The following is a 26,691-nucleotide window of genomic DNA, read 5'->3' as shown; positions in this document are numbered from 1 at the left end:
AGGAGGGCTGTGATCTGGGAGGGTCACAGAGCCAGTGCCTGCTTGGGGCCTCTGTTGTCCCTTAAGCGCGGGGACTTCTCTCCCGTGCCATGGGGGGTGTGCTGCAGGAGGCCTGGGCCAATGGCAGGGTCTCTGGTCAGCGGTCAGGGTCTAGCCAGCGACCTTGCACAAGCCGCTCAGGGTTCCAGTGTCCTTGTTTTTGCCCAAACACTTGCACACATGATCCAGGCCAGTGTTTACCGGGGTCTAACGGCTGGCGCTGGGCTGGCACCCGGCGACTTGGGGAGATTTTTAGGAACCTTCCATTTCTTCTTCCCTTCTTTCCTTTGGTCTGCAGGCCCCCTCCCCCCGCCTGTCCCCTTCCTCCGCCCTGTCTGGAAGGGCCTTTGGAAGGCTGACCCTATGATCCCACGCTGTCGCCTGGGCATGGTTTTGGAGAGCCACTGGGCCTTTGATGTGTGTGTGCAGAGGGCTGCCCGTGATTTATGGTCCTGCGGGGGAAGGGGGGGGTGCCTCTGATTACCAGCTTCCCAAATTCCTTGCTTTATGGCTGGAGCTGGAGGGCTGCTGTTTGCATAACATCCCCAGAGGGCTTGGCCTGCCTTACTGGCGCAGAGCAGATGACAGAGACCTCAGGACTGTCGCGCCGACCTCAGGACTGTCGCGCCGCTCCTGGGAAGCTCCCTCTGAGCTCTTGGAGGGGCCAGAAGCTCTCTGAGCTTCTCTGTACTCCAGCGCCCCCCCCAAACCCACACCCGTGCCCCTCAACTCCGTCCCCCTGACTGGTCACCTGAGCTGAGATGGCCTGACCCCCTGCCCCGAAATGTGTGGTCAGCCCTAGGTTGTTGAGGCTCAAACAGGATAGATGCTTCGGAAATAAGTCACCTGGCCTGGTAGGAAGTTTGTGACCCCGAAGCGTGGACAGGAGCAACTGCCCACGTGGCCCGGAGAAGTCTGTCTGCTCTAGGCCAGCTGCGGCCTTGGACGCCAGCCTGCATGCGGTGGTCCCTGGCTCAGGTGACGGGCTTCGTCCCTGAGGTGACAGGGGATGCCTCTGCCAGAGGGTCTGACGGGTCTGGCTCTGGCCCCGCAAACCTCAGGTTCCTCACCGCTGACCTAGTCACCCAGCTCATGCGATTCTTGGACGCCCAGTGCTGGCAGTGAGGGGGCTCGTAGAGGGTGCCGCTGGGACCTGCCCGGGAATCGCAAATACTTTGGGCTCCCCTCTGCCCCCAGTGTCACTGCTCTTGTTCGTTCGTGGCTGTTGTGTTAGCAGAGAGAAGATGGTAGACCCACAAACCAGCTGGATGGTGATGTCTTGTCGGTTTCCGTCTCGGGGTTGGAGGGTTTGGAGATGTGAAGATGTCTCCGCCCGGCCGTCACCTGTCTCCTGGGTCCTCTGGCTCCACAGGTGTGGCCCAGGGGGAGCTGCGTGCCCTTTTTCTCCCTCCCGGCGCTGGCCCCGGCATTGGGGCTTTGGGGATGAGAGACGCTGCAACAGCGTCCAGCCAGGGGGCTGCCGAGTAGCAGGGGGGACGGGACTCAGTAGTAGAGGGAAACTCTACCTCAGGGCCTTCTTCAGCAGCCTTAACTTGGTTGTTTACAAATGGTTGCTTTCAGTGGTTGTTGTTGTTTTTTTTTTTTTTTGCTGCACTGCCGGGCATGTGGGATCTTAGTTCCCCGACCAGGGATCAAACCTGTGCCCCCTGCAGTGGAAGCACGGAGTCCTAACCACTGGACCGCCAGGGAAGTCCCTCTGTGGGGTTTTTTCTGCACTTTTTTTTTTTTTACAAAAGCCTTTTGGGATTATAATTCACATCCTATACAATTCACTCATTTAAAGTGTACAATTCAGTGGTTTTTAGTATATCCTCAGAATTGTGCAGCCATCACCACTATCAGTTTTAGAACATTTTCATCTCTCCAAAAATGAACCCCTAGACATCCTCCCCCCGCCCGCCCTCCCCATTGCTTCCTAAACCCCCAGTCCCTGGCAGCCACTAATCAGCTTCCTGTCTCCATGGATTTGCCTCTTCTGGACATTCGTGTAAGTGGAATCCTACAGTCTGTGGCCTTTTGTACCAGGCTTTTTCACCCAGCATGGCGTCTTCAGGTTGATTCATGTTGTAGCCTGTGTCAGTACTTCATTCCTTTCCGTGGCTGAATCATGTGTCATTGGCCATGTTTTGTTTTCCTTTCATCGGTTGATAAGTGCACTTTTAAAAAAGATTTATTATTTATTTATTTATTTAAAAAATTTTTTATTTTTGGCTGTGTCGGGTCTTAGCCGCGGCACACGGGATCTTTCATCGCGGCGCGCGGGCTTCTCTCTAATCGTGGCGTGCGGGTTTTCTCTCTCTAGTTGTGGCGTGTGGGCTGTGTAGTTTGCAGCATGCAGGCTCTCTAGTCGAGGCACGCAATCTCAGTAGTTGTGGCACGCAGGCTTTGTTGCCCCACGGTATGTGGGATCTCAGTTCCCTGATTGTAAGGCGGATTCTTTACCACTGGACCACCAGGGAAGTCCCGATGAGTGCATTTTTAAAGAGTGATTTTTTTTTTTCCATCTCAAACACAGTTCTGAGCTACTGAGTGGGTCAGGGGACAAGTGTAGAGAATGCAAATAGCAGAAACGGCCGCTTCCAAGAGGGGCTCGCAGGAGTGGGACGGGGACATTCTTTCTCTGAGCAGCCCCTCGAGAGGGAGAAGGGAGAGCTGGGGGGACCCAGAAGGAGAGGGTCCATTTTGGGTTTTTTTTCTCATTCCGGGAGATGGGCAGACAAGGAGAGCGCCAGGCCTCAGCAGAGGTAGCGGACCCTGCTGACGGAGGCCTTGGGCCAAGGCTGGAACCCCCCGGGCCGCGTATGTCCCGAGGCTCTGCGTTGAGGCCAACATCTAAGACCTCCAGGAGCCTTGCAGGCAGATCCGGAAGGAACCCAGATTAGAGTCGGCCTGATTGATTACAACCCAGGGATTAGGGGAGGGCAGTTAAGCGTTTGTTTAATCTTGCTCTAATTGTCTCGTCTTTCCTAACAGAGTGACTAGTAATCCTGTTTGAGGCTGAGTGCAGCACTCCTTTCTGGAGGACAGAGTTTTTTGATTTTTAAAAATTTATTTATTTAATTTACTTTTGGCTGGGTTGCGTCTTCGTTGCTGCGCGCGGCCTTTCTCTAGTTGGGGCGAGCGGGGGCTACTCTTCGTTGTGGTGCGGGGGCTTCTCCTTGCAGTGGCTTCTCTTGTTGTGGAGCACGGGCTCTAGGTGCGCGGGCTTCAGTAGTTGTGGCTCGCGGGCTCTAGAGCGCAGGCTCAGTGGCTGCGGCGCACGGGCTTCGTTGCTCCGCGGCATGTGGGATCTTCCCGGACCAGGACTCGAACCTGTGTCCACTGCATTGGCAGGTGGATTCTTAAGCGCTGCGCCACCAGGAAAGCCCGAGGACAGAGCTTTTATTGAAAGGCACCACACCTCTCAGCTCTCCACAGGCCATGCCTGAGCCACTGCTGGTTCTTAGGTGCAGAGGCTGCAGCCAGGGGTCACAGCGAAGATTCTGCAGCCTCCAGATGGGGCTGGCCTCACCTACCCCAGAGTGTAAGTGCAGAACACTGGGTGGGGGGTTTCTCCACCGAGCTGTCTTGCTTGCAAGGACCCCTCAGGTTGCAGAACCAAACAAGAGGGCCAGGAGGTGTGGAGAAACAGCTCCTGCGTTTACTGTCTCCGAAGTCAGGCGTCCACAGGAGGCCTTGTCCACTTTATTTAATATGAGCCCTGCATCAGCCCTTCCAGGCGGGGGTGAGGGATGAGGACACATCGGTGCAGGGGGGCCTCCCAGCTTACGAATGGATCGGGATGGCTCCTACTCTCCAAGACGCTGTGGGTGGCCCAGAGAGGAGGGCTGATCTTCTTCATAGGAACCGCCGGCCGGTGCAGGTGGGTTCTCCAGGACACCGTGCAGACGGGGCTTTCTGGGTTTGACAGCCAGGCTCCCGTAGGCTCTGGGTGATGGCAGGAAGGTGTCTGAATCGGGGTCGCCCACCCAGGGATTCCAGTGCTTTAAAAAACATCAGCCAAGCTGACCCTCGTACGTGTTTTTCATTTGGGCCTCAGGCACATGGTGATACTGGCTTCTCACTCCCCACCCCCCAGCTCCCAGCCCCCTGTCCCCAGCCTGTGCCGGGGAGGAGTCACCAGCATCAAGAACCACTGACCCGCAGTGGAGAAGTTAGATTGATGGACTTAATAACCCCCCACCGTCTATGGTGGTGAGAGCGAAGAGGGGGAAGATTGATCAGCCTCTGTCAGATTGTCCTGCGAGACAGAGGGCGGCTCTCGCAGCTGGAGGGACCGCTGTTTTTCACCCGTGTGAGCGGCTGGAAATCACGTGCCCCACGAGGCTGCTCCTGGGGCCGCACAGCACTTGGGGGGTTTCCGGATTTCTGTCTCCTAAGGAACGGGCTGCAGGACGGCGATCCGCCGTAAAGCCAGGCACCTTGGAGAGAGGAAACCCTCCGTGCTGTTTCTGCAAGGTCACCGGGGGCAGGTGGCCTGGCCCATTCAGCAAGGCAAGGGTGTGACCATGTGAGTGGCCCAACCCCTGCTGCTTCTCCTGGATGCTACGGCCACGTGCTTGTTACAGCGCTTCCAGCTTGTCCTCCTTGCTAGAGGAGGCAGGGCAGGTGGGCCTGCGGAGACCTCACTGTCTAACAGTCATGAAATGTCAGAACAGCTGCTGATATTTACTGGGTGCTCGCCCTGTGCCAGGTCCTGTGCTGGATACTTCCCTCACGTTATCTCATTTCATCTTTGCGACACTCCCAGTGTCAGCGCTGATGTTAACCTCCTTTTACAGATGAGGACATGCCGAGAGACTAGGTAACTGGACTGGGCATTGCCGGCCTGGCTTTTGACTCCTTTTGGAGGCCCAGCTGCCCGGTTGGTGGTCACTGAGAGCTAGATAGGCAGGACAGAGTGATGGCTGGGTCTGCAACTCCTGGCGGGACTTAAGGCAATTACCTTCTCGAGCTTCCGTTTCTACAGCTGTAGAGTGAAGATAGAAAGGCCTGCCTCTGAGGTCGGTTGTCAGGATGGAAGGAGATGGTCTGGATCAAGGGTCAGGAGCTTCCAAGATGGTCCTCTGTGCTCCTGCCTCCTGGTACCTGGCCCTGGGCAGTCCCCTCCCGCGCTGGACAGGGCTGACCTGTGTGCCCCATGGACGTGGTGGGAATGATAGAGTGAAAGGGCCGAGGCACAGTGTGTTTTTTGCCGTCCTCTCTCTTCGGTCACTTCTTCTGGGAAGCCAGCCGACACCCATGAGCTCAGAAGTGGCTCTTCTGGCCCTAGCTGAGCCTCTGATGACCGTAGTTCTGGTCAGCCTCTTGACTGCGACCTCCTGAAGGATCTGGAGCCAGAACCACCTTGCTAAGCCCCTTTCGGATTCTGGATGCCCAGAAACAGCATGAAATTCTAAATGTTCATTGTTTTAAACCACTAAGATTTGGGGTAATTTGTAACACAGCCATAGATAACTAATACAAAGTGCCATACATGCTCATTTCCTTTCTGCTGTTTCACTGACTCATCTTTGTTCCGCTGGCTGCAGAGATGCCTGTTTGCTGCTCTCCCTCAAAACTGCAGGTCTTGATGGCTCACGTCAAGGCCTTTGCACAGAGCACTGGGGTTGGTCCCATCCAGAGCCCGCAAGGTCACATCTGCTTTGCTGGTCCCTGGAACCTTCCGTCTCTGGCCTGAGCTTGAGGGCTGGTAGGGAGGTGATGGGTGAGGGAGAGGCAGGTGAAGAGTGGTCTCTGATCCATGGGTTTCTCTGGCTTTGTTTGCAGGAGTTGTTTTAGTTGAGAGTGAGGCAAGGATGTTCCAGCCTTTGAGTGTGGGAGGAAGGTTCATGTTCTTTCTTTCTCCTCCTCTTTCTTCATCCTCCTCTTGCCCTGGCTCAGCATTACAGACCACCTGAGACAAAGACTTTTTCCCTTTTGTGGGCGTCAGTCTGCAGAGAGCCGGTCCTAGGGCCCAGAAGGGAGCCGGGGGCAGCCGGATGGTCTTCCCAAGAGAGGGTTCTGGGCCAGCAGCAAGGGTAGGAGGGTCCCCTTTAGAAGCAGGCCAGGCAGGTGGGAGGCCATAGGAAAAAGGCAGTGAGGGTATAGGCCAGGCAGCCAGGCCGGGCACAGTCTGTCGCCTTTGAGGGAGCCAATCTGGCTGGTGGGAAGAGGCATTTACAGCCTCTGCCAGTGATGTCCCTGTTGTTGGCCTCAAGCAGACTGATGTCACTGGCCAGTTGCAAGAAAGTGCATTTCAGACCAACGGCTTGATCTCTAGTGCCCAGCGGGGATGGAGTTTTACAGCCTCAAGCTTCTTCAGATTTGCACAGAAGGGCCGTAGGTGTCCCCTGTAAGATGCCTCACCAAAGTCCTTGTGGCTACCCTGTCCTGAAGGACCTGTCCCTTACCTTCTCATTCTGCATGAAAAGCAAGATGACTTTATATGGTTCATGGAGAGAGAGGGCTGTGTTCCACTTAGCTTGATCTGCTCAGCGGGTACGAGTGGTCTTGTTAAATCTGTACGTGCTTTTATTTATTTATTTACTTATTTTTTATTGAAGTATAGCTGACTTATAATATTATATCAGATTCATAGTGAGTCAGTATTTTTGCAGACTATACTCCATTATAAGTTATTACAAGATAATGGCTTGTCCGTGCTTTTAAAGAGCTGTGTTGTACATCCTTTATTGTTTAGTTATCCATAATTCAGTCATTCAATAGAGCTTTTTAAAAATTTTTTGAAAACATTCTACAGACGTGTAACAAACCTACAGAAAGTGTACAGACATTAAGTGTCCTGCTGATAACTTTGTACAGACTGACCATCCAGATCGATTGACAGGGCATCAGCTGTCCCCAAAAGCTCCCCCAACTTCCACCAACCACCCTCACTTCTAAAGCCATCCACAGGGAATTCCCTGATGGTCAGTGGTTAGGACTCGGCACTTTCACTGCTGAGGCCTGGGTTTGATCCCTGGTTGGGGAACTAAGATCCCAAGAGCCGCGCAGCATGGCCAAAAAAATTAAAAAATAGGGCTTCCCTGGTGGCGCAGTGGTTGAGAGTCTGCCTGCCGATGCAGGGGACGGCAGTGGTTGAGAATCCGCCTGCCGATGCAGGGGACACGGGTTCGCGCCCCGGTCCGGGAAGATCCCACATGCCGCGGAGCGGCTGGGCCCGTGAGCCGTGGCCGCTGAGCCTGCGCGTCCGGAGCCTGTGCTCCGCAACGGGAGAGGCCACAGCAGTGAGAGGCCCATGTACCACAAAAAAAAAAAAAAAATTAAAAAATAAAGCTATCAACAGAGTTTTTGGACACCACTCATATGCCAGGCATTGTTCTAAACACTGGTGATTTAGCAGTGAAGCAAATGAAATCCCTTCCTAAAACACACTGGTGGTACTAAATGCCAGGAAGGGAAATAAGCAAGGGACTAGGATAGTGAGAGAGAGTGAGGGTGGTAGGGGTTTGAGATAGCATGATAGAACCTCTCTGTAAAAACCTAAATGAACTTAGGAGCAAGTCCTGTAATATCTGAGAAAGAGGGACTAGCAGGTGCAGAGGGCCTGAGGCAGAAGTGTGCTTGGCAAGTCTGAGGAGTGAGAGAGGAAAAGTGGAAGGAGATGGTAGAGGCAGGGGCGTGATCTTGGAGGACTTGTAGGTCGTGGTAAAGACTTTGGACTTGGGACTTCCCTGGTGGTCCAGTGGTTAAGACTCCGTGCTTCCACTGCAGGGGGCCTGGGTTCAATCCCTAGTCGGGGAACTAAGATTCTGCATGCCGCGCAGCACAGAAAAACAAACAAATGAAAATCAAAAAAACCTCCTAAGTGTGAAGGGAGCTGTTGGAGGGTGTTGAGGTACAGGCATGACATATTCCTATTTGCATTTACATTTTTAAAAATAAATTTATTTTATTTATTTATTTTGGGCTGCGTTGGGTCCTCGTTGCTGCGCGCGGGCTTTCTCTAGTTGCGGCGAGCGGGAGCTACTCTTCATTGCTGTGCGTGGGCTTCTCATTGTGGTGGCTTCTCTTGTTGCAGAGCGCAGGCTCTAGGCTCCCGGGCTTCAGTCATTGCGGCATGAGGTCTCAGTAGTGTGGCTCACGGGCTCTAGAGCGCAGGCTCAGTAGTTGTGGCGCACGGGCTTAGTTGCTCCACGGCATGTGGGATCTTCCCAAACCAGGGCTCGAACCCGTGTCCCCTGCATTGGCAGGCGGATTCTCAACCACTGCGCCACCAGGAAAGTCCTGCATTTACATTTTAAAATGCTCGCTTTGGCTGCCGTGTGGCTAAGAGAGTTGTTAGTGAAGATATTCTTCAGAAGGTGGCATAGAGGGAAGTGAATCACCTTCAAGGATGAGTTGGAAGCCGCTTGCCCTTTAGCCATGCACACAGAATCACCCGCTAGCCGCCAGCGTGCAGGCCTCCCCTCTCCCCCATGTCTGGCCGCTGAAAGGGTGGGGGCTTCCAGGTGTCCCCTGGGTCTCTGAGCTGCTGGGGAGGCATCGTAAGGTGGAGCCAGGCGCGGAGCTGTTCCTCCCCTTCCCCTGCCCAGCCTGGGTTCCGAGGGAGTTAACTGCACACTTGGGTGCTGACCAGTGCAGCTGAGCCGAGTAGAACGGGCCTGACCTTGGAGACCTTCGAGAGGAACCAGGCCAGTCCCGCTGTGCTGTGGGCTTCCCTGAGGGGCCTGCTCTGAGACCTTTCCCTCCGGCTTATGGAAACTCACATAGCCCGGATGTCAGAGTTGCAGAAGCTGCCAGGGGATCTGCCTCTGCTTTCTTGGGCCCCTCTCTCTTCCTCCCTCCCTCCCTCCCTTCCTTCCTTCTTTCCTTCCTTCCTTCCACACTTCTTTCAAGATACCCTATGGTGGACCTAGAGATGATCCTACTAAGTAAGTCAGACAGAGAAAGACAAGTATCATATGATTTCGCTTATATGCAGAATCTAAAAAAAAGATACAATTGAACTTATTTACAAAACAGAAACAGACTCACATCACAGGCTTAGAGAACGAATTTATGCTTACTAGGGCAGAAGGGTTGCAGGAAGGGATAGATTGGGAGTTTGGGATTGACATGTACACACTGCTATATTTAAAATAGATAACCAACAAGGATCTACTATAAAAAGATTAAAATTTTTTTAAAAAAGGGACTTCCCTGGTGGTCCAGTAGTAAAGAATCCGCCTTCCAATGCAGGGGACGCGGGTTCAATCCCTGGTTGGGGAACTAAGCTCCCACATGCTGCAGGGCAACTAAGCCCACGCACCACAACTACTGAGCCCGCACGCCACGACTAGAGAAAGAAAACCCTCACGCCACAACTAGAGAGAAGCCCGTGCACCGCAACGAAGAGCCCGCGTGGCGCAAGTAAGACCCAACGTGGCCAAAAAAATAAATAATAAAAATTAAATAAATATATATATATTTCTTAAACCTATAAAAAAAAAAAAAACCAACGATGCACTATGGAACAGTGAGGACCAGCTCAGGCCCTGGAACCTCATGACCAGGGTTGGAATTCGGTTTCATTGCCTCCAGGCTATGTGACCTGGAGCAAGTAAGTCACTAACCTCTCTGTGCTTCTGTTTCCTCATATGCAAAATGGGGACAAAAAGGATTAAATTAGTTAAACCACATAGCACACAGTAAGCCTACAGGCCCCATCCTCTGCCTTCCGGGTCACTGACACACACACACGCACGCACACGCACGCACACGCACGCACGCACACGCACGCACACACACCCCACTAGCCTGGACAGTGATTAGTGGTGCATGTCTTCTTTGAGTTGTCTGAGATCATTGCCCCTGGACCCTCTTTGAAGGAATGCATTTGGGAGATTATAATTAGAATCATTACCATTTATCCTTTGCCCATGTCCCAGCTATATGCCAAACACATACATCATCTCACCTCACCCTCAGAAAAGCCTGTTTTCTTCCCCATGTTATAGAAAAGAAAACTGAGCCTTAGAGGGATGAAGGAACTTGCCAAGGTCCTCTGACTGGTTATGGCGGAGCCAGGATCTGACTGCCCTCCCACGAGCTGCTTCTCTCCAGCCAGGAGCAGCGTGACGGTGCTGGCTTGCCATGGATGCTTAGGGCTATTGGGTTCCCGTTCTTGCTCAAGGCCACCCTGCCTGGTCCCAGCGACTTTCCCTGCATCTGGCTGTAGGATGGTCCAGAGAGGACCTCTCTGCAGAAACCTAAATAAACTTAGGAAGCGAGTCGTGTAATATCTGGGGAAATGCATTCCAGGCAGAGGGCACAGCACATCCGAAGGCCCTGAGGCATCTTTCAGAGAGGGTGTTCCTTGGGCCTTCTCCCTGTTGGCCTCTGGTAGGCCATCAGGGACACAGGGAATCCTGACTTGGTGACACTGGCTAACACGAGGAGCCTTTCTCTGCAGGTCCCTGGCATTCCTACGTGACTGGAGGGGCCTGTGAGCTCCCCGGCTGGACTTCAGGAATTGAGGTCCAGCTAGTGGCAGGCCACAGAGGGTGCTGCCCGCGTCACTGTGCAGTTGTCAGCCCCTCCTGTGTCTTCAAATAGCATTTTGGAGAGTGGACTCTTTTTTTTTCTTTTTATATCTGTTCATTGTGGTAAAATGTACATAAAATTGACCACTTTAATCATTTTTAAGTACATAGTTCAGTGGCATTAAGTACATTCAAGTGGTTGGGCCGCCATCACCGGCATCCATCTCCAGAGCTCTTTTCTTCTCCCAAACAGACACTCTGTCCCCATTAAACACTAACTCCCCCTCCCCCATTCTGCTGGTACCTACCCTTCTACCCTCTGTCTCTGTGAATCTGCCTACTCCAGGCACCTCATACAAGTGGAATCATACAGTATTTGCCCTGTGGTGTCGGCCTTCTTTCACTCCACAATGCTTCCAAGGTTCATCCGTGCTGTCAAGGAGCGGACTTTTTAGAAATGGATGAGGTGTTCGCAGTGTATGCCGGCCCCTGTCCCAGGAGCTGCAAAGGAACAAGAGGAAGAGCAGCCCAGGTCCTGGGTAAAGTAACTCACGTCTTCCCTATACCTGAAGGCTGGGGCTCCTTGGCTCCTGGCTTCCCCTGTTTGCGTTTCTGTGGGTGGGCGCATCTTGAAAGCAAGACCCCCGTCCCACGTTTAGTCCTCCACGGGCTATGTGTTTAGGTGCTTCTCATCTCAGCCTCATTTTTCTCGTCTGTGAAATGGACCTCGTGCACTGATTCTCAGATTATCTTTGGCCCTATGGAGCTGGCTTCCCATGGCCAGCCCGGAGCTGACCCTTGTGTGCCAGGCCAACTGGGAGCAGGTGGGGGGGAGTCCTTCTTAGACTATGACTTTTTTATTTATTAAAAATAAAGTAAGGGACTTTGATGTATCACGGCTTAAGAGGAGTTGACAGGTCACATGGTCTCCGAAAGCACAGGGCTGGTAATCTATTTAAGAAAACATTTTCTTCTTCTTTTTAATTTAATGGAGGAAATCATTAGCTGGGAAATTGGTAGAGCTGATTTATTCCTGTTTTGGGGAGGGGGAGTGGAAGAGAAAATCTGCTCTAATTGCCATTTGTTCTAAAAATATGTCAGCAAAATATTCCCATTAGCTGGGCCTGGCGTGGACGGAGACAGGGCCTCCAGCTTCCTTCCCTTCACACCGTGCTCTGGGCAGGGGCAGGGGGCTCTTTCTGCACCCAGGTGGGCAGCCGTGCTGTCAGCAGAGTCGCATCCTCTTAAAGGTCCCAGCAGACCTGCCCAGGCTCCCCGGTGTGTGTTCCGGTGGGGCCCCTGCCGCCCGCGAGCCCCAGGGCTCTCACACTCAGGCCCGGGCTCCCAGGGATGCGGGACTGGGACCCCCATCTGGGAAAGAGGACTACGTGCCTCCTGGGCTTCATCTGGTTCCAAGGGGAGGCAACTGGGTTCACCCTAAAAATAACCAAACATGCAAACAGCTTCAACAGGCAAATGTTTTCCGTATCTGTGGGCCAAATAATTTAAAGGTACAGCTGTTTTTCCACTGTCCCAGTCTGTTTGTCTTCCCGGAGCGGGGAGGATCTCTCGGGGGTGATCGGGGCTCTTCTGGGGTCGCTGTCTTCTAGCACCCCGGTTGAGGTCTGGCTGGGCGCTGAGGCCTCACTGTGGGCCCTCAGCCACGGCCCTCTCTGTGGACACCTCCCGCCCAAGTCTGGTGAGGGGTGACCCCCTGCCTCTCCCACGCGCTGGCCGGCCTGGCTGGAGCGCTGGTGCCCCTTCAGGCTTGCAGCGTGTGCGCAAGGGGTCCACCTTATGCCTTCCTTTGATTTTCTGAGCTCGTCTAGCCCAGAAACAGGAGTAAAGCAAGTTCTCAGAGAGTAAAACAAGTAGCCAGACAGGATGTGGAGAAGGTGGAAGACGAGGGACCACCTGGGTGTGAGCCCCGCTCTGAGCAGCGGCTAGGTCTAGACCAGGTCTCCCGAACCCCTGCCTGTGCTGGCCTCCCCACGTTGGGGGAATCTGGGTGTTCTGGGCCCTTGCCCAACTCTATCCTTCCTCACTGCCCACAGCACCACTGTGAGGCTCCAAGGCACATTGTCACATCCACGGCTGGGGACCCTGTCTGTCCCTGTAATAATCTTCCCATGGATGTGCCATGTCTAGGGGGAAAGCCCACCGTCAAGTTGGGGGGTCCTGCGGGCGCCGAGTGTGGTCACCCCTTGGGGCAGTGGGCCTGGGACTCCAGGGCAGGGGTCTAAAGCCATGGGGCGGGGCCACCATCGCTGGGAGTTGGTCCACAGTGGGGGGGAGGGGCAGACCCAGACCTGCGGGGTGGAGTCCTGTCCTCTACAAAGTCTTCATTCATTCACTCACGCGCTCATTCATTCATTCCAAAGACTCGTTCAGTGCCTGCTGGGTGCCAGGCTGTCTTCTAGACCCTGGGGATACAGCAGTGAAAACAACCCAACCCAAATCCCTGCCCCCATGAAGCCTCCATTCCAGTGGGAAAGACAACTTTAAAAAAAGAACGTGCTACACCCTGGATGAACCCGCAAGATGTTACACTGTGTAAAATAAGCCAGACACAAAAGGACAGATACTGCATGATTCCACTTAGATGAAGTGCCTAAAGCAGTTCAGTTCAAAGTAGAGTGGGGGGTGCCGGGGACCGGAGCGGGGGTGGAATGGGAAGTCATTGTTGAATGGGGACAGAGTTCCAGTTTTACAAGATGAAGTTCTGGAGATGGACGGTGGTGATGGCTGCACAACAGTGTGAATGTCCTTAATGCCACTGAGCTGTACACTTAAAAATGATTGAGATGGTAAGTTTGATGTTACGTGTATCTTACCACAATTCAAAAAATAAAAATAAAAGAAGAAAGAAAAGCCCACGGTATATTAGCTGAGGATCAAAGCTATGAAGTAAATGGAAAGTCAGGGGAGTGCCGGGGCCGGGGCTGAGTTTGAAATAAGTAAGGGGGTCGAGGAAGGCCTCAGTGAGGAGGGTCCCAGAGCCGAGGCTACAGGGGAGGCAGCTCTGGGCAGAGGGTGCCTGGGTACAGGTGCCCCGAGGCAGGCAGGGCAGGGCCTCCAGGCCTTCCCCTGTGAGTGGGATGAGACCAGGTGACTTCAGAGCCCAGGCTTGGAGGGGATCCCTCCGGCCATGCTGTCGGGGAGGCAGGGGCATGCGGGAAGCTAAGAGAAGGCTTTGCAGGGTGAGGGGGAGCCGGCTGGGCCCCTGGTCCTCGGCAGCCGTTCCCAGCTCTGGGCGGCCCATAACTGTTGGTGGGCTCAGAGCACAACCGGAGTTATGGTTGTTTGTGGTTGTGTTTAAGGTTTTCTGGAGTCCCCACTGCCACCCCCGAGATGTCACTTCTCTCCGACTTGGGAGGCACGGGGGTGGGTGAGGGACAGCAATGGGGTGGCTTGGCCAGGCTTCAGTTGTGGCTTTGAAGCCACACAGCCGTCGCCTGGGCCCTTGACCTGCCCTGGCACAGGGTCAAGTGCTGGGGGCCCCCTCCTGCCCGGGCCTGTTCCAGAGTCTCCTGCCTCTCAGGAGGCCCGTGCCAGCCAGGCTGGGGGGGCTGGGGGCCTGGGCTTCAACCCTGACTCCTCCCGCCTTGCCGTGTGCTCCTTCAGCTGGGTCTGGGTTTCCGCATCTGCAAAGTGAGGTTTGGATGCTGGTCCAGCCGCTGTGCCAGGGCACAAGCCCGTGAGAACAGCTTTGCGCACGTGGGAAGGCGTCCCTGAGGACCCGAGACAGCGCAGCCCGAGACCACGAAATCCCTGCACAACCCCACGGGGGTCCACTGCTGCCACTTTAGGAATGGGGGGAGGGTCTATTCCAATCCTTCATCTCCTGCCCAGACATCCTAGGGATGACCTCAGGAGTTGCTGGGGGAAACGGCAGGAGATGGGCTTCTAGAATAGGGGTCTAGGGCCAGTAGGGGCAAGAGGAGAGGTTAGCGGTTCAGGGACCTACATCACTGTGGAGTCCACCACGTCCACTCCCCAGCTGGCACCTGTTTTGTTCCCTGGGAGCCCAACCGCCCACCCTCTGTCCTTTTAGAGGGAGCCTTGGGGGTCAGGCTGCAGACAGAAGGTCACTCCACTGCCCAGACACCATGGGGTAAGTAGGGAGAGGAAGGGATGAAGGAAAAGACGGAGGAGCTAGGTGCTGGGCTTGGACCGTGTCCTACCTTCCCATCCCAGTAAGTCCTTAGAGCTGCTCTGTCCAGGGTGATCACCACCAGCCCCGTGTGACTTCTTAATTTTAATTTTAAATTAAAGTGAAATAAAATTAAAAATTCCATTGTCCAGTCACACTAGTCACATTTCAGGTGTCAGTAGCCCATGGGCTAGTGGCGGCCGTACTGGACAGCCAGGCGTAGAACACATCCGTCAACCCAGAAAGTTCCGTGGGGCAGCGCCAGTCTCATCTCTAGAGCAACCCCAAGTGGTAGAGACTGTTGCCCGCCTTTCACAGATGGAGAAGCTGAGGCTCCGGGAGGGGAAAGGGCTGGCTCGTCAGGCCGCCAGGGAGTGTAAGCGAGTGTACTCAAACCTGGGTGCGTCGAGCCTCAGAGCGTGGCTACGGGGCCCGTGTGCACAAGTGTCCTGCTGCCAGAGGGCTGCTTCTTGGGGCAGAGGAGACCGAAGCCCACTCGCTGGCCACACACGTGCTCTGGGACCTCTGCCTCAGTCCCCAGGGCCAGGCGGAGCCCCCGCAGGCTCGATTACCCAGTGGGGAGCAATGCTTTAATGAAAGGGCCAAAAAAGGATTAACATTCTGTTTGGGGCCTCCGGGGCTGCACCTTTGAGACCGGATCCCAAATCCCATAGGAGAGGCTTCAGGAGACATCACTGGACTCTGAAAAACTCATTCTAAAAGTAAGAGAACGATAGCCAAAAGCTGGAAACAACCCACATGTCCGATGAATCCGATGCTATGATGCTGCCGTAAAGAGGAATGAAGCACTGACCCAGGCTACAAAGCGGACGAACCTCGAAAACATGAGGCAAAGTGAAAGAGGCCGCGCACAAAAGGCCACAGAGTGGACGATCCCATTGATATGAACTGTCCAGAACAGGTAAATCCACAGAGACAGAAAGCAGACTGGCGGTTGCCCGGAGCTGGGGGGAGGCAGGATGGGGAGTGAGTGCCTGTCAGGTCTGGGGGTGATGAAAATGTTCTGGAAGTAGAGGTGACGGCGGCACAGCACCATGAACGCACTCCATGCCTCTGAACTGTGTACTTTAAATGGCAAAAATGGTCAGTTTTATAGGTGTTTTGCCACGTTAAAAGTGAGAGGAAACGGTAGGATCTAGGTAGTGCAGGTATGGATGTTCATTAGGAAATGTGTTCAACTCTGCTGTTTGTGTGAACCTTTTCATAATAAAGCGTCGAGGGGGGAAAGTGAGAAGAGGATTGTGAAGAGAAAAATGTTTCCCAGGTCATGGCATTCAGAGATAGGACTCCAGTGGGTCCGCCCTGAAGTCTTTCTGTGTCAGAGCTGCAAGGCCTTGGCCTCTGCGTTGGCTTCAGCCTTTCCGGGGCCTCTGTCCCGCCCGTGGGGAGCAAGGGGAGGTGGGACGGTGGGTGCTGTGCCTGCCATGCTTCCGTCCCCCTGAGGAGACAGCGTCCCTGAGAGGGTGTCCACGCCCCTCCACCGGCCCCTGCTGTTTTGGTGTCCAGGTTAGGAGATGGCGGGGTTGTGCCCATTTGAGATCAGGAGTGGGGGCCCAGAGGTGGGCCTGGATGCGCCCCTGTCATGTCATCTCCAAGAGGAGGAGCAGAGACCCCAGTCCAGGCCTCCCTGGCCCCATTCATGCAGCTTGGAGTGGGTGCAGGGCCGGCAGCCACGGCCAGTCCTGGAGCTGGGGTCGTGGACAGGAGCAGTGGCATGGCTGGTGCAGGCAGGTGGCAGAGCCGCAGGGAGCCAGGGCCACGGAGCCTTCAGGGGCCGTCCACCCGGGAGGGCCATCCACCCGGCAGGGCCGTCCACGCGGCAGGGCCGTCCACCTAGCAGGGCCGTCCACCCGGCAGGGCCGTCCACGCGGCAGGGCCGTCCACCCGGCAGGGCCGTCCACGCGGCAGGGCCGTCCACCCGGCAGGGCCGTCCACGCGGCAGGGCCGTCCACCCGGCAGGGCCGTCCACGCGGCAGGGCCGTCCACCCGGCAGGGCCGTCCACGCGGCAGAGCCGTCCACGCGGCAGGGCCGTCCACCGGGAGGGCCGTCCACGCGGCAGGGCCGTCCACCCGGGAGGGCCGTCCACCCGGGAGGGCCGTCCACCCGGCAGAGCCGTCCACCCGGCAGGGCCGTCCACCCGGGAGGGCCGTCCACCCGGCAGGGCTCACTCCCTTCGTCCTTCTCCTCCACTTTCTGCATAGGAGGTTCTGTGCATCGAGGTCCTCCCCTAGTTGGACGTCCCCTCATCCCTGAGGGTGGGAAATGTGGCCGAAACTCATGGGGAATGTGACTCGGGGTCTGGAGATCTAATTTTTAGAAACGGGGAGGCGGGGGAAAGTCAGAATGCCTCCCCAAACACCAGGGCCCCAGGTGGTACCCAGGCCTCTGGGAGAGGCTCTGGTCCCCAGTCCGGGGGAGTGGACTGGCAGCGTGGTGTGAGATAGGGGCGGGAGCGCCAGTGAGCCTGGCGAGGAAGACTGGAACCTCCTGCCCCCTCCCCCGCGCCTCCTCCAGGGGGCAGAGGACTGCTGCTATTTGCCCCACTGGGCCAGGCCAGATCCCCTCCCAGTCTGGCCGCCTCGGGCCCAGAAGGCCCGGTTTGGTGGAGGCTGCACCAGAAGTGTGGGGATTGGCTCTGAGCTGATGCCTTCCCCCTGGCATAAGGTTCCTCCACCCGCCTCAGGCTCTGCCAGCGGCTCCCCTTTCTCCATGGCAACTTCGCTCAGTGGTCCCAGTGGAGGAGAGAGAGTCAGTTCTCCCTTTTCCCTCCCTCCCTCTCCTCTCTCCCCACCCCTTCCTCTTGGCTTCCCTTCCTGCTTCTTCCCTGCCCGGCTCGCGGCTCCTCCATCCATCCGTCCATCCGTCCGTCCCTCTGTCTCCGAGGCGCCCTCCCGTCTCCAGCCATGAGTTGCCAGCAGAGCTCCGTGCCAGGGGCGGCTCCCTGAGGCAGTCAGCATGGGGAGCTTGGGGGACCACCGCAGACATGGGGGGCTGCTGGACCAACCCCAGGCCGGCTCCTGTGGCGTGTGGCTCCCAGCTCTAACACTTTGTCTCCCCTCTTCCCCTTCCTTACATTTTCTTCCTGAAAGGTAATTTTCTGCTAAAACTGTCAGAGCCTTAGGACGGGTTTATTAGCAAGGCAGGCTCTGTCCTGGTCACGTGGGCTGCTCTCTTCCCTGGAGTAGCTGGGATGGAGGGGGAGAGGGAGGGAGAGGCATGGCCTGACTCAGAGCTCAGAGGGGACACAGCAGAGTTTGGGTGTGTGTGGGGTCTTTCCTCCAGGGTGGCTGTGAGAAGCCCACTCCCGACTCCTGGTGCTTGGGTCTGTGGCTGTCCGTTGCTCTTCCATTTTTCAGCCTAATTGCTACACAGCATGAGCAGTCTGCTTTCCTGCACCATGGTCTGACCAGGGGGAAGGGAAGGGAATTTAGGGGCATGCACGTGCACCCCAGATGGGACAGGTCTACCGAGTGTCGATGGCTGGGTACAGGTTTCTCTGTCTAATCCTTTCTTGCCTGAAAATGGAGTTCAGTAGGGAAATGATTTGTCCCCGTAACCAAGCATCTCCGAGAAGATGGTGTAGTGAAGATCAGCCTCTGGCTGGTTCCCGGCAGAGGGGGTGCTGGCAGCCTGGCTGTCGTGGCACCACCATCTGTCTGGGACAGCCTCTCAGCAGAGTTTGGTTCAGACAGGATCCTGAGACTGCTGCCCAGTGGGTCAAGATTTTCCCTTGTCTCTACCCCGTCTCCGACCATGGCGTTCAGGACGGCTTCTGCGTGGCTCTCCTGGAAGGAAAAGTCAATGAGGTTAATCCATCAGCTGCCCGTCCCAGGGGCATTCTCGGAATCCGCGCCACTCCCATTACCTCTGCCGTCTGGCAGCAGATGATGGAAAAAAGAACCCCTCGCTGTCAACTAGAACATCTATGTTGATGGAAAGTGAGGCCCGAAGAAAACGGATTTAGCACCCAGTTCTTAGAAGCCATGGGTTTGAATGGTGCTTGAGAGGAAGCCCTGTTTGATCTTTAAATAGAAAGTGAACACCAGTGACTCACAAGGAGACTTGAAAGTTTGGTTCAGGTATCGGGGGAAACAACAGTCAGCTCTGAACGTGGTCCGCACCTTGGGGGCTGAAATGGCAGGGAGTCTATAGACATTCAGGCATGTGTCTCAGAGTCAGGCTTCTGATTGGATTATACATTTGTTTTCAGCATTATCTCTGGCAGATTGCTTTTAAAACAGACGGCCCAAGGCAGGGCCCCCACCCCCACCCCCGCCCCGGTCTGGGTCTGTGGTCAGGTCTCTTTAAAGTACGTTTGTTCATCTCCCAAAGCCCTGTTTCACTAAAGCCGCCTTAGACTCTGAGTCCTTAGTGCTTCCCTTTGGTAATCAGATCGGTTTCTGTTGGGCAGGATGAAAATGTCTTTGTGGCGGCAGCATCTGTGCTGTGTCTTGCTTTTCCTTTGCTTTGAGGCTGGCATCTGTCACCGAGACCCTCCTGGCATCTGGGCGCTGTGCAGGCTTCTTAATGACATTAGCCGCGTCTGGATTCTGGTTGGTTTGCTGTAAATTCTGATGGGTTTACGAGTCGTGTGATGGGTGGGGAGGCGGTGTGCTGGTTGGGCTTGGTTTGGTTTTGGTTTGCTGGCGAACGGAAAATCTGATGTACACGTAAAAGGTCAGCCCCGTGAGTGGCAGCATTCGTTCTCAGCTTTGCTCCCAGCCTCCCCGGGAGGTGGCTGCAGCTGGAGGTACTCTGCCCCCGCCCCCGGGCTCTTTCATGGGCGTCCAGGGTGCGGGTTGCTTTGGCAGTCCACGTGTGTGTTTAATCAGCAAGCCGGCAAGTCGGAAGGATGGCAGAGCAGGGCTGGCGATGGAGGGGGTGGGAGGCAAGGCTCCGCCAACCCGCCCGCTTTCATCCAAAGTGAATCCTGAGTGCGCTGTGCCAGCCTCCCCCCCCGCCCCCGCCCCACTCCCGTGTCCTCCGGCACCAGGAGCCAGCCTTCTTTCTTAGTGCGATTTCACATAGCGCTGCCTTACTTGAAAGCATCGTAAAGAGCCGCAGAGGGGGTGAGGGCAGGTCGGAGAGGTGAGAGCCCTGGCTGCCGATGGCTCCAGCCGCCGAAAGTGTGGAAAGCTCATTCCAGGAAAAGTGGAATAGTCGCCGTGTTGGCTGGCTTTCAGGCGGTGAGTGGCTCTCTCTTCTTTAATTCAAGGGGAGCGCTGGGATTCAGGGGAGGGCTGGGTGGGAAGCCTGGCGGTTGGGACAAACCTCGCGAAGCCCGTAAAGCTCCGTGGGGACAGTTTGGGTTTGTCCTCGCCTGTGCGCTGGCCTCCCCCACCCAGGCTGTGTCGGGCGGGACGGGCGGTGCTGGCTCAGCATCAGGGACTCTGGGACTCGGGACCACGGCTGCCTTGCGAGGCAGAGCCTGTGCCCCAGCCCAGCCCTGTTGCCCAGACTGAGAACATCTCTTAGGGGTGGCAGTTCATCTCTTTACACAAATGGCTTAAGAAATCGTGCAGGAGAACAGAAGCTCATGAGCGTTAAATTCTCCGGGTCTGCTGTGCGACGTCCCTGAACACACGCATACACACACATATGTGCCGTCACACACTCACACACACACAGATACGGTTTTCCCTTTTGCCGTCAGGGGTGCGTGCACCACCTGGCATTCTGCCCTTGATAACATGATCTCCTATAAACAGTTCCCGGTACTGACAAGATCTCAGAGCTGTCCTTTTTATGCATTGCTTTTTAGCTCTGTGTCTTACCTGAGTGAGACAGACCATTCGTGTCCACTTCTGGAAAGAGCTGCCTCCCTCTCTTACCGTCCCTCTTTTCCGCAACCCCCCAGGCTCTGCTTTGTTGTCAGGTGTTATACACATTAGCACACTTGTGTCTGCAGAGGAAGCCCTGGGCGCCAGCTTTTCATCCTGGGCTGCTGAGGGTCTCAAGCCGAAAGAAAGGGGGGTCATCAGAGAGAGACTGCTCAGCTTAAGAGGTGCTGAGCTGTGAGGCCGTGTGTGTGTGTGTGTGTGTGTGTGCGTGTGTGCGTGTGTGTGTGTGCGTGTGTGTGTGTGTGTGTGCCTTCCCCACATTGTTCATATTTGGGCATCTTCAGCTTTGCTTTCCATTTCTCCCCATTGTCTTGTTCGTTTCCCTGATCAAACTCTGAACTGGGATCTTAACACCCACCTCACCGGCGCCTTCACAAATCTCATCTAATTTAACAATTTGCAACCACTTTAGAAGTGCTTCGTGTTGTCCCATTTTTACATATGAGGAAACTGAGTCTCAGAGCAGTTGAGTAGCCCACCCTGTGGCAGAACCAGAACTCAGATCTCTGACTCATTCATTCATTCATTCATTCATCAGTTACACATGCAGCCTGCTCTGCAATGGGCCCCATGCCACCTGGCTTTGGGATGAAGGGGAGACCCAGTCCTTGCCCTCCAGGGAGGAGTCCCTCCATCCCAGTTGTCTGAGGAGAGAAAAGGAAAGAAGCAGAGGGCAGGCGCTGAAGGAGGTGGCGGCCCCGGGTGGAGTGGGGAGTCCCTCACTGGCGCCCACCCCAGCCTACCACTCCCGCCTGCTGTACTGTAGACAATCTTGATTGGGTCCTCATCCGTCTGTGTTCTCCTGTGGGGGCAACCTGGCTCACTTTCTTTTAAAAATTAAGACATCATCTAAGGCCTTCCCTGGCGGTCCAGTGGTTAGGACTCCACGCTTCCACTGCAGGGGGTGTGGGTTCGATCCCTGGTCAGGAAACTAAGATCCCACATGCCGCACGGTGCGACCAAAAAGAAAATAAAAAATTAAGACATCGTCTTGTCATCAGGAGGACAGTCTGCAGAGTGGGCCTGTGTGTTTTATGCTGAGAACTTAGGTGTGGTGGCTCAGTGTAGAAGGAGGGCCACGTACCCCTGGACATTGTGCCTCAGTTTCCTCATCTGAAACCTGGAGATAGCACCAGCTACTGCATGCATCTCAGCCTGGAGGAGGCAGGTGTGAGGGTGCTTGGCAATGAGCCCCCGAATTGGCATCAGGGTTTGTTATCATGCATTTAGACATCCCGGTACCTTACTCTCCGATGGCTCAGGAAAGACTGCAAGGTTTGGAGTGTACGGATACATGCGTAGAGATACGCAAAGAGAGAGCGCACCATTGGTAAAGCAAATGATTTAAACAGCGATTCTGGGTAGAGAGAATCTGAGAGTTCTTATGTTATCTTTGCAACTTTTCTGTAAATTAGAGATTATGTGAAAGAAAGAAAAAAGACAGGTTTGTTTTTTGGGGTTTTTTTTGCGGTACACGGGCCTCTCACTGCTGTGGCCTCTCCCGTTGCGGAGCACAGGCTCCGGACGCGCAGGCTCAGCGGCCATGGCTCATGGGCCCAGCCGCTCCGCGGCATGTGGGATCTTCCTGGACCGGGGCACGAACCTGCGTCCCCTGCATCGGCAGGCGGACTCCCAACCACTGCGCCACCAGGGAAGCCCAAAAGACAGGTTTTTGAGGGCTTTTCCCCAAAGGTGAACACAGTAGTGATGTAACAGAGGAGGGTTTGTACCTTAAGGAGCCCACAAGAAGCCACGACCGGCCCGCCCTGCAGCGGAGAAGGAGCTATTGTAGGGGCCCTTTCAGGTCATGGCCAGGCCAGACTCTCTTGAGGCAGGCCTCTCCCTGGACACAAGGGCCTCCGAGGTCAAGCTCCTCCCCAGCTCCCTCCCTGGGCTTGGTGAGGCCTTCCCCGGGGCCTGAGTCTCTTCTTCCAGAGGACAGAGCCTACCGCCTTCCCCAGGCCTGGAGCAAGTTGATGGTTTCTTGACGGGGCGCTGGTTTAGTTTTGGTCCAAGCTGCAGCATATCCGCCCGTGCTGTCAGCCTTGTGGCCTTCCACCGCCCCCCGGGCTCCTGAGAGCCCCTTTCGGTAAATCCTCGCGTGGTTGCTGGGAGTTCCGGCTCTGTTCCCTGTGGGCCACCCCTGCCTCGATGGTCTCCCCGACAGAGCAGGCGAGGTGGCACCCGAGCCCGGCACCCAAGCGGGCTCCGCTCCTGTTTCACCTTGCTGCCGTAGCGAGAAGAGCACTCCTCACCGGGTCCCCCCTCCTCTCTGCAAGCAGCTCAGAGGGTCACAGGGAGGACAGGAGGCAGCACCAAGGGGGAGTTTGGGGCCATCTCACAACCTCGGGTGCCCACCACGCTGGGGCAACACGGAGGCGGAAACAAGTCAGAGCCACTTGTCCTGTCCGCACTCTGCCGTCAGCCTGGGTGTGAGACCTCAGAGAACTCCCTTGACCTCTCCGAGCCTCAGTTTCCTGGTCTGCACAGCAGGGTTACAGAGGGTGTGGGCAGAGCACCGCAATCCCAGCCGGGTCCTCACTCTCCCTGTGCCTCGTCAAGCACTTCACAGCTTTCGAGGTGTGGACACACCATTAGCCCCGCCTGTAGCTGCGACCAGGCTTTGTCAGGGCTGCGGCAGGCTGCACAGACAGGGAGCCGGGAACGGGGCATTTAAAACACTCTGGCTACCTGGATCCATTTGCCCGCTGGGCCCCTGCTAATTGCGTGGCTGAAGTCCTTCGTCCGGATTCCGGGTTCCTGGGATGGGGAGACTGGGCGGTGGAGGCCGCCCTTGGGGTGGCGGGAAGAGCAGAACTGTTAGCCACGTGGACCCGGCGTTGAGTCCTGGCCGTGTGACCTGCAGAAGCCACTCAATCCTGGAGCCTGAGTTTCGCCCCGTGCAGGACAGGGGGGATCCTCCTGCTGTGGGCGCTGGCTGAGGATGGACCGTAGAAGGAGCGAGATCATGCGGGTGATTGCTTTATAGGGCTGTCCTCCAGGGTAGGGCTTAAGAAAAGAGTTCGTTTCAAAGGGCCACTCTGTACCAAAGGTCGTCCTAGGATCAGGGCCAGGCCAGCTGCTGCTTTACATGTTCCCAGATGTTTGGAGAGCCAGTGCTGTGTCATGGCCAGCGGGACCTTCCGTCAGAGGTGTGGTCACTAAGCTGCCTGTGGCCTAGAAGACGGAGGCCTGGGCCCCGCCAGCCACCTGAGGGCACATGGCACAGCAGGTCGCTGTTGGGGAAACCAAGGCCCAGAGGCGTATCTCACTGCTGGAGCTGGGCATGGCCACAGCGCCAAGGAGGGGCCTCCCCCGGACCCAGAAAAGAGCAGGGGCCAGAATTTATACTTGAATCATCGCCCAGCAGCTTCAGTCTGGAGGTAAGAGGCCGGCTTGATGGCACCCGAGCGGGCTCTGCCCTCCCGGGCAGCAGACGACACACTGGGATTCCAGGTCAGGCCCAGAAGACGGGGCAACTGGCACAGAGACCCAGAGGGGCTTTCCTGAGTCCCCCAGAGCCACGCCGGGCTGAGCTGGGTGGCTCTGGGGGCAGGACAGGGTCCCCCTTCCTCTCTGCACTGGTACCTGCTGCCCTCCCCCCACCCCCTCCCCCACCCTTTGCAGCTGTGGAGGGGCCACGCTGGTGACACGGTGACGTTCCTTCTGTGCAGTGCTCGCACAGATCACGACATGCTTGGGCTGCCTCTTGCCCCACAGTCGATCTAGGTTGGGCCGATGCGTGAAGGGTCATGTCGATGTGGAGCCCTCAGTGGTGTCCCCGCTACCAGTCCGGGCTGAAGAACCGGTTGGTCCTGTGAGGTCATTTAGAAGGCAGGCGGCCTCGTGTGCAGCCTGAGGAGGAGGCTCTACCCAGTGCGCCTTGGAGAAGAGCTTCCGTCCCACGGGCAGCTGGGCTTCTCTCCGACCACTTGGCAGTCCACGCGGACTCGAGTATGGCAGCCGGCAGGAGGGCTGCTGTCTCGGCAAGCGCCACATTCCTCTGAGCTGCCGACCCGGCCGCTCCACAAGGCCTCTCTTTGTTGGGGGGAGGGGATTTGGGGGTGGACAACAGCAAGCGCCTTCTGGGGGGGGGGGGCGCCCCAGGGCACAGAGCCACTGCCTGCACGGTCCTAGGGCCCTCGGAGATGGTCTCACTCAAACCCCTCTGCTTTAGCTGGGAAACTGAGGCCCGCGGAGGGCCAGGGACCTACCTCGTCCAGCTGCCTGGACCTCGGTAGCGCTGCCTTCTATCTGCATCCTGATAACGTTCAGGGCCTGGGCCCCCCCCCCCCACCCCGTCCCCACGGTGGGCGTGGCACTAGGGCGGGATTTACACCGCTGAGAGCAGTGAGCCGTGCTGGGAGGAGACAGCGGAGCCTCTGGAATCTGCCTGCCTCACTGCGGGGGTGGCTCACTGCCCCTGGACTCTCTCCCGTTGCCCCAGGCCACCAGCAGAGGCTCCTGGCTGGGTCTTGCTACCCTGGACTCTCAGCTCACTGCCAGTCAGTCAGTGCAAACTTGATGGTTGTGAATTACCAGTGTGCAGAACGCATGCTCGGATGTGGCTTTGCAGTCTCCAAAGCATATTGCATCTGGTTTACCGGGTGAGTCTGGCTGCGGTCCTGTGCAATGGCCAAGGCAGATGACCAGAGTCTTTTCACGCAGGGGCAGAGGGGTTGAGTGAGCTGCCCGAGGTCAGACGGCAGCTCTGGGACAGAGTTTGGACTTCAAATCATTTGCCTAACAAACATTTGCCAGGCGACTGCCTTTTTTGAGCAGCTGCTCTAGCCAGGCCCTGGGGAGATGGCTGTGAGCAAGACTCAGGGCCTGAGCTCAAAAGCAAGCCGGGTGGGGGTGGGGAGGGTGACATGATAGCTGGAGAGAGTCAGCACCAGGTGCCTGTGGAGCTGACCGGGCCCGTGGGGAATCCTCACCTGGGCGAAGGGCTCTTTGAGCACAGGAGGGTCAGTCACTGATTCCAAGCCCAGGGGGACACCGGCATGCGTCCCCTCACCAGAAAGGCCAGTGGACAGACATTCTAGTTTTGGCTCTGCCGTGTGACCTCAAGCAGCCCTGTCCTATGACTGCTCTCTCCACCTGCATGAAGAGGTCGAAGCAGGCCACGTGTTTGCATCCTCTGGTGAGCTCCCCAGTATCCTTGGGGAACCTGTATAAAATGCAGGGTCCTGGGCCTCTCACACAGAGGTTCTAATTCAGTAGGCCTGGAGGGAGGGCCAGGAATCTGCATTTTGAACAAGCTCACGCGACGTTTCTAAAGCAGCTCATCCCTGTACCTCAGTGAGAGAGATGCTGCACTTGGCCATGGCGAAGCCCTTTGAGCGCCGACATCATCAGTCCTACGATGACCCTAACCTTGCCCCTTGGCATGGCAGCGTCCGCAGAGCTGGCAGGGTGGAGAGCCAGGGGTTTGCTGATGTTCAGCTGTCTCAGCTCCCATACCCGGCAGGATCCGAGGGGAACCCTGGTCTCGGTTCCGAAGCTTCCAGAAGCCTTGGCCAGATCCTCACCCCCAATGAGAGGTTCTCCAAAAATGAGACAGGTAGGGGATGCTGAGCCAAAGGTCAGGGTGAGAGTCTACCATTTCTCATCAGAGAAACTGCAGTGTCTGGGTTAGGCCTTCACCCAAGGAGTGCTTCCGGCCGCTTGCTTGGGACTGGTGCACCTGAGGACTCAGGCAGGCTTGTCTAGCCTGACCAGGTGTGGGAGACTAGAACAGGCTGTCCAGGCCCCGGCACGGGGAAAGCAGGGAGGCCGGGCGGCTCCACGTCCAGCAGCCACTTCCCCTCGAGTGTCTTCATAGCAGATGGAGAAGGGCTTCTCGCCGGCTCCTCAAGTGACCTTAGCTAATTGGGCTGCAGCCCTTTTGAGAGCCTGGTGACAGGCTTGCTCTGTCCTGCCGAGCACTGGTGTCACCCTCCCAGCCAGGACGCCATTACCTTTTCTCCTGAACGCTCCCAGAGCAGGGGGACGCTGGCTAATGTCCATGTGGTCAGCTCAGGCCATGTCCTGTTTCCTGACGCTGCAGACCAGTGAACTAGTGTAGGGGCTGCTGTGACAAAGGACCTCAGGCTGGGTGGTTTAGAACCACAGAGGTATGTTGTCTCACCGTTCTGGAGGTCAGAAGTC

At 56.3% G+C, this 26,691-nt stretch overlaps 1 long non-coding RNA gene across 5 annotated transcripts in view; it reads left to right on the top strand.

Annotated features, from left to right (window-relative positions):
* The window catches only part of LOC114484882 (uncharacterized), a 92,824-nt gene that overhangs the window by 49,215 nt on the left and 16,918 nt on the right, over positions 1 to 26,691 (top strand). For 2 of the 5 annotated variants that reach the window (XR_008616550.1, XR_003678252.2), the window contains exon 5: positions 10,002 to 10,475. The exons of 1 other annotated variant lie outside the window; for it this stretch is intronic. This is a non-coding gene — a long non-coding RNA (uncharacterized lncRNA). Of the gene's footprint in view, positions 1 to 10,001; positions 10,476 to 15,353; positions 16,087 to 26,691 lie in introns of those variants that run through there. 2 more of the 5 variants (XR_008616552.1, XR_008616549.1) reach the window with 2 other exon arrangements.

This window comes from Physeter macrocephalus, unplaced genomic scaffold, assembly GCF_002837175.3.
Source record: "Physeter macrocephalus isolate SW-GA unplaced genomic scaffold, ASM283717v5 random_119, whole genome shotgun sequence".
Taxonomy (NCBI): domain Eukaryota; kingdom Metazoa; phylum Chordata; class Mammalia; order Artiodactyla; family Physeteridae; genus Physeter; species Physeter macrocephalus.
Note: the sequence above shows the minus strand (reverse complement) of the source record. Positions and strands in the feature narration are given on the sequence as shown.